Below are 7,606 nucleotides of genomic sequence, written 5' to 3'. Positions count from 1 at the left end.
AAGGTTGAGCCCAGCTGATTCATGGTACATCAGACACATGACATCCTTCTTCTATATCCATGTCCCCAACTGTAGCTCTGCCAGGGAATTCCGAGAAACCAGGATGGAGGCTTTTGTGCTAAGATCTGTCTTTTATCCATTTAAATTACAATACTGGAATAATTATGTATGTGTAAAAACTGTCAAAAGTATACTTAAATGATACCTTTGCCGTGTACTAAAATTACTTTTCATTATGACCTATTTGTACATCGTTTGAACTAAATATCTCAGCCTAGAAATGTAAATGTGTTTTGTTTTTGCTCTGCAGGTTAGGTCAGCAGACGTCTGAAACAAATACGATTGCAAGGGTGAAAGTGACATGATTTACTTAAATCAGGCAATTTCTCCATGAAAGCATTGAAGCCTCAACTCATAAAGACACTCTTCAGCAGATGAGCTGTAAGGTTGTCCAGCATTTGTCATATTAGGTGATTTGAAAGGAAAGAACAATTATAAAAATGAATGTAATTCTCTGTTGAAGAAAAAATAATCCAGTTTTTGCAGCAGGGGGTGGTTAACTTTCCACAGATTAAAAACAGGTTTCACAGCAATTCGGCTGCTATAACATTATACAATTAAAACGTAAGAAGAAACAGCTCTCGTGCCAAAGAAGACAGTTGTGGGAATTAGTTTGTTTGGGGACGGGGAGGCAGGTTCCCCCTGCAGCATCAAAGGTTATTTTGTTTCCCCTAGGAACAGCACTGTTGCCATAAACGGTGCTGGTTTGCTTCCAACCCCCATCTTCCCCGCTTTTCTGAGCTGCTTTCAATTAGCAGGGATTATTAAACTGGAAACATTTTAAACTGCTGCCGAAGCGGCTTTCCGGCCTTATGAGCTGAGGCCTTATGAGCCGAGCTAGAGGCGTCACAATAAAAGCTGATTGATTAGGGAGGAATGTACTGATAGCAACTAATGCCCAGTGTCATTTTCTATGCGTTTCACAGTCTACTCTTTCCCCACTGAACTGTGTGTCTTCATGGGGAGTTTGACTTTGCTTCTCTCTCTGGTGCCTTCTGGAGCCTGGAGGCTCTCAACTTCCATTTCAACTGCCTGACCTGGGCCAGCCATATCTCCATGCCCCATCTCCCACCTGGACCCATAGCTAGGGTGGGCGGATCCCAGAGGCAAGGCTGTTGGATTTCTGCATGACTGGCCTTTTTCTCTTTGCAGTTTAATTGTCGGGACATCAGACTAACAGTGACAATAACACATCTCTGCAAAATATAGGCCACAGAGCGCTGGTGGAGGTAGAGGTGGGGGCAGGTGTCTGTGTCTTGTTGGAGGGTTTCAAAAATGGAAGGCATTTCCCTAAAGTTTGATCGTCAATGACCTTGTCTTCTAGTGATCTTCCTTTAAGTTTCTTGTGTGCATATCTGATTTCTCCAACGAAACTAATTAATTTATTTGATAACACATACTACTTGGTTAGCATTGTGATAAATTTTTAAAGGTATTTACTTTTTATGTTTAATTCTAGCAACAAATCCCTGATTTGTTGGTAGAATCGGTACAGTTAACATCCCCATTTTAAGATGAGTAAACTGAGGCCTGTGGGTGGGAAAGGCCGACTTCAAAATGAGGCAGAACGCTTCACCACTGTATTGCTTCTTGCATTAAACCTTTTCCTGCTCTGAGTGAGCGGGGTGGAACCGATCCTCTATTCCTCCCCAGGTCATTCACTACTTAAAAAAAAAAAAATCCATGGATTCTTTTAATACATGCTTGTTGTGTGTGTCCAGGCTCTGAGGATGGTGGTGGACTAGTCAGACCAGCTGCCTCTTCTTGTCGGGACAGGGCTCATGCCTGAGCTCTGTTTCTGATCAGTTTGCAAGGAGAATGTATATACCCACATTGCCACTTACTACGAGGAAGCTCGGCTTTTCAGCGTTGCCTAAGTGCTTGAGTTGCAAAGGTTCAGCAACCCAGCTTGTGTTGGGTGGACTGGAAAAAGGAGACAGGGTCCACTTTTTGGTTACACAGTGGGCTGCCTTCAACCCCCCACTCCCCTCTTTTCTGGCAGAAAGGGGCTGGAGTGAAGGTGCGGGGTGGGTGTTGGGGAGTGGCAGAAAGCGGTTTCCCTAGGGGCGGGGCCCGGGGTAAGGCCGACCACAGTTATTCCAGGATTATGACTCAAAGCACACTAACAAGAAGCATTTATTACCTCCGAAGTAGTGCTGGCTCTGTAGTGCTGAATGGAGAGGTGAGGTATTGCAGCTGTTATCTTTTGAACTAACTGCTATTGCGTGTCCCATGACCAGCCGTGGCAGGGTTTTTGTTCCCATGAATGAATGGGCTATAAATCTGTCGGAGCTGACAGTAGCGGCAGTACTAGAGGGTGTAAAGAGAAAATGTGCAGAAGAATCTTGTGGTCTTTGCTTGCGTGGAAAATGAGTTCAATAAAATGGAGGTGATCAGTGCTTATTTATAGGGCAAACGGATACATCCAGCATTGGCCGTCAGAGCCTAACTTAGTGTTTTCTCATTTACAGTCACTCTGTTGTAAAGCACATCTGTGCACCGAGGGCACTCGTGGAGCTTCCAGCAATTGCAGTGGTGGAGACACGTGCAGATAAAGGGGTGTTTTCCTCTCTGTTTCTAAGCTTCAGGAGCCTTCAGAGGTAGCTGTCTGGAGAGCTGTAGTTTTGAGGGTTCTAACAGGCAGGAAAACCTGAGGCCGAGAACAGCTCCTTATTTATATTTCAGTTTTGAGGGTGAATGGCAGGAAATGGGATAAAATTAATTGCCATTTTTCAGGCCCCTGAAACAATAAATTTCAGCAGCCATAAATTTGGAGCTGGGTTAAGTACTGAAAACAATTTATTGCTAATTTTTCCCTTAATTGCATTCCCAAGAAGAAGGGTTTGGTGCTTACTGGTGGCATTATTATATAAAAATTATTCGTTAGAAAGCACAATGAACAGTAAATCAGAAGCTTACCTGAAACAGGGTCAGGGTTCCTCACAATTCATCCTCGCCCCCACCCAGCCTGTCTCCAGCGAAGTCTTCAGGAAAGAAAAGGATCAGAGAAAATGCTCCCGCTGTCCCCTCGCCCCTCCTCCGTGACACTGTGTGCAGATTAGGTGTTGATTCAATAAGATGCTTCACCTTCTAAAAGTGATAGTGTGAGTCACGTGTGGAAGCAGAGGGGACATAATGGAACGATCACTGCACGGCATCCCTGCCTCGTTTAATTTGTTTTGAGGCTGCTAGCCGTGTCAGGCTAACTGCAGTCGAGGCCAATCAACAGCCTGACCCGGTTGGTGGAGAAAGTTGAAAGATAGTGGCGTTGTGTCAGAAGCTGCTGGGATGAAGTCAACATCCGTTCCTGTCTCCCCTTGGGAGAGCCATGTTCCAGGGTGAGCCTCCTCTGCAAAAAAAGACTTGTTGGGACTGGAGGTCTGAGAGCTGGGGCTGGCCTTGGGGAAGAGGATCACTGCAAGTCACTTTACACTGTGCAGGGGACTAGCTATCCTTTGGTTGTTTGATGGGCAGGCTTTGCTCAGATGGGGATGGTGAGATGTCATCTTCCTGCAAATGCCATCTGTGTTCCTTCAGGCCTAGAGCAGGCCATGGATGGGAACCCCCTGCTTAGATCAGTCTCCTTGGCATTTTACAGGCAAAGAGAGTGATGGATTTGCCATTCCAAACCAGCCATAAGTGGAGCCTGTGCCCATCGGAGAGCTGCTGGTGGCTGAAACTGCAATTCTGATAGCCATTCGGGGAAGAGCCAATGGGTGCCAAGTGTTTATGATGTGACAAGTACATCTGCATCACTGATGGTGAGGTCAGTAGGAGCGGTTAGATGGAAGCTCTTCTGTCCCTTCCACAATGGCATCTGTCATCTCAGGCCAGCAATAGCTATGATGGTGGGACGACCCCCCTGCTGCTTGGGGCATGCTCCCACTGCTGGCCAGGGTGGGAGAATGGCAGGAAAATTGTGAGGGAGGGGCAGGGCATCAGGGGCACTGACAGTCTTCCCAGGAAACTGACAGGATGGGGAAAGTACACACTTCAGGACCAAACAAAATGGCAAATTCATAGGGTACTCAGGGGTAGGATCCAAGGTAGTGTGCGAAGTAAAACCAGGAAAAAGCCACTGTTCCCTTGCCAGCCTGTTGGGAAAGTATTGTATGAGACAATGACCCTAAGTCCAACATAGCTCATTTTACTGTAGTATCGGAACAGAATTCTGTATCTCTGTCCATTGCTGGAATTACGTTTGGTTTGGTGATGTGATCATCAGGCCACCTGGGAGCTGAGATCCCAATGGAAAGAAGAAAATCCCTGTCTTCTTCTTCTCCTCCTTCTCCTCCTCCTTCTTATTTTATTATTATTATTTTTTTGACAGAGTCTCACTCTGTCTCCTAGGTTGGAGTGCAGTGGCGTGATCTCAGCTCATTGCAACCTCCACCTCCTGGGTTCAAGTGATTCTCCCACCTTGACCTCCCGAGTAGCTGGGTTTACAGGTGCCTGCCACCACACCTGGCTAATTTTTGTATTTTTAGTAGAGATGAGGTTTTACCATGTTGGCCAGGATGGTCTTGAACTCCTGACCTCAGGTAATCCACCTGCCCTGGCCTCCCAAAGTGCTGGGATTACAGTTGTGAGCCACCACGCCTGGCCTGAAAATCCTCATCTTTTTCAGGCCACCCAAGGCAGAGGCTCACAGATGGAACTGCAGGCCACAGTATCACCCCATCCCTCACTCTTATGACAACTAATTATCAAGAAATTTCTGTAAAATGAAATCATTATACAAAAAAGATACCTGCATTTGTATGTTTATTGTAGTACTGCTTAACCTAAGTGTTCATCAACAAATGGGTGGAAAAAATATGGTACATATACACAATGGAATACTATTAAGCCATAAAAAAATCATGTCTTTTGCAGCAATATGGATGGAACTGGAGGTCATCACCTTAAGTGAAACAGTCCAGAAACAGAAAAACAGATATTGCGTGTTCTCACTGATATGCGGGAGCTAAATAATGTGTACACGTGGATGTAGAGCGTGGAATGGTAGACGATGGAGACTCAGAAGGGGGGTGGGGTGGACGGGAGGTGGATGATGAGAAATTACTCATTGGGTACTATGCATGTTATTTAGAGGATGGATGCTCTAAAGCCCTGACTTCACCACTGCACAATCTATGCATGTAACATGATTGTACTCGCACCCCATCCATTCATACAAATAAAAAAGATTATAATAAAAAATAAAGCTGGATATATAACCCCCTAAAAAGAAATCCCTGTGAATGAAACGCACGCCCAAGCTGGGTCTACAGCTTTCTATCATGACCAAGGAGACTTTCTTACACCTTTTACTTCCTCTTTCTTCCTTTCCCTATTCCTGCCCTCTAATTCCTCAGAAACAAGACACCTTGTCTGGGGCTTGTTGGTATGAGCTAGGTGGCCAGAGTGTGGGCAATTGAGGGCAAACATCAAAAATAAGGAACTGAATTAAAAAGAGGAACCTGCTCATGTATGTTCACTGCAGTGCTATTCACAATAGCAGTGACATGGAACCATCCCAGGTGCTCATCCACAGTGGATTGGATGAAGAAAATGTGGCACATTTACACCATGAAATACTACACAGTCACAAAAAAGAATGAAATCCTGTCCTTTGCAGCAACATGGATGCAGGTGGAGGCCATTATTCTAGGTAAATTAACACAGAAACAGAAAAGCAAATGTCATATGTTCTCACTCATAAGTGGGAGCCGAACATTGGGTACTCATGGACACAAAGATGGAAAGCAGACAACTGAGGATTACTAGAGGGGAGGGAGGGAGTAAAGGCTGAAAAAATACCTATTCAGTGCTATGCTCACTACCTTGGAGACAGAATCACTTGTACCCCAATCCTCAGCATCACACAATATATCCCTGTAACAAATCTGCACATGTACCCCTTAAATCTAAAGAACAAGAAGAAGAGCTAAGCCCATAGACCTTGGGTGAGGAGCAAGGGAGGAGAAGCCTTGATTCCTGGGCTTCAGGAGGCTGAGCCAGGAGCAGAAGCCAGAACGAGTTCTTGCAGAGCTGGGGGGTCATGTGCAGTTTGCGGTAAGTCATTCTGACAGCAAGAGCTGTGGGGGTTCAGAGCCTGTAAAGAACAAAAGCAAAACATTGCTTTTTGAATATAGGAGTAATACAAATTTATTTTTGAACATTCAGAAATACAGGGAAGTTTCAAGCAGAAAATAAAAACTGCCTGTAATCCCGCTATCTAGAGATAAACCTTGTTAAATTTTTTATGCATTTCTTTACAGGCCTGTGGGCATTTAGATGTCTTATTATTTTTTCAAAATTGGGATTCAACTATACATATAGTTTTTATATCCTGTCCTTTTTCTTCCTCCCCCTTAACATATTGTAAACATTTTCTCTGTCCTTGATGGTTTTCAGACTTTTTTTGGTTTGATTTTAAGAATTCACAGAGTTCCATTTTATAGATGTGTTAAATAAAAGTTACAGGAGGCTATTGTTTTCGACTAAGCTTCTGCACTAGGCTTCAACAGACCAGACTAAAAATCAAAATGGAGTTCCTCATGCTAACATGCTGTTACCGAAACACCAGGGGTTCTGTCTAGGCCCTGCTTCTCACCACATAGAAAGCCAATTACTGAGAAAACAATTATTGCCAAGGGAGAAGGCTTTAATCGGGTGTTGCAGCCATGGAGATGGGAGGTCAGTCTCAAATTCCTCTCCCTGGCTGTCTAAAATTAAGGGCTTATGCAGCAGGGAAGAAATGTAACAAGTGTTGGAAAATAGGAACTGGGGAATGGTGAGGAGGCAATCATGATGAGTGAGGGGTCTGGCATCTCCTTGTCTGGACGTGGTGATCTGGTGAGTTTCAGTTCTTTCATACTTTTTGAGGGGTCTAGGACTATTTTCCTGAGGAAAGAATTCAGATAAAACAAATGACCAGGAATACCATTTGACCCAGAAATCCCATGACTGGGTAGAAACCCAAAGGAATATAAATCATTATTTTACAAAGATACATGCACACGTATGTTCATTGTAGTGCTATTCACAATAGCAAAGACATGGAACCAACCCAAATGCCCATCAATGATAGACTGGATAAAGAAAATGTGGTACATATACACCATGGAATACTATGCAGCCATAAAAAGGAATGAGAACATGTCCTTTGCAGGGACATGGATGAAGCTGGAAATCACCACTCTCAGCAGACTAACACAGGAACAGAAAACCAAACACCGCATGTTCTCACCTGTAAGAGGGAGTTGAACAATGAGAAAATATGGACACAGGGAGGGGAACAATACACACCAGGGCCTGTTGCCGGGGCGAGGGGAGGGAGAGCATCAGGACAAATATCGAATGCACATGGGGTTTAATACCTAGATGACAGGTTGATAGGTGCTGCAAACCACCATGGCACATATTTAATTATGTAACAAACCCACACGTTCTGCACATGTATCCTAGAACATAAGGTAAGATAAAATTTAAAAAACAAAACAAAACAAAAAATAAATAAGCTTTAAGAGCAGAAGAGTTAGTATCTATGTTTATCCGAAAG

The 7,606-nt window shown here is 44.2% G+C and overlaps 1 long non-coding RNA gene across 1 annotated transcript; it reads left to right on the top strand.

Moving 5' to 3' along the window:
* Nucleotides 1–984: 984 nt before the first annotated feature.
* On the top strand, nt 985–4,805 carry LOC130541004 (uncharacterized). The gene is made up of 4 exons (XR_008955049.2): nt 985–3,398; nt 3,659–3,826; nt 4,391–4,601; nt 4,688–4,805. It is a non-coding gene; the product is annotated as an uncharacterized LOC130541004 (long non-coding RNA).
* Nucleotides 4,806–7,606: the final 2,801 nt, after the last annotated feature.

This window comes from Pan paniscus, chromosome 20 (assembly GCF_029289425.2).
Source record: "Pan paniscus chromosome 20, NHGRI_mPanPan1-v2.0_pri, whole genome shotgun sequence".
NCBI classification, from domain to species: domain Eukaryota; kingdom Metazoa; phylum Chordata; class Mammalia; order Primates; family Hominidae; genus Pan; species Pan paniscus.
This window is presented reverse-complemented; position numbering and strand designations above follow the sequence as displayed.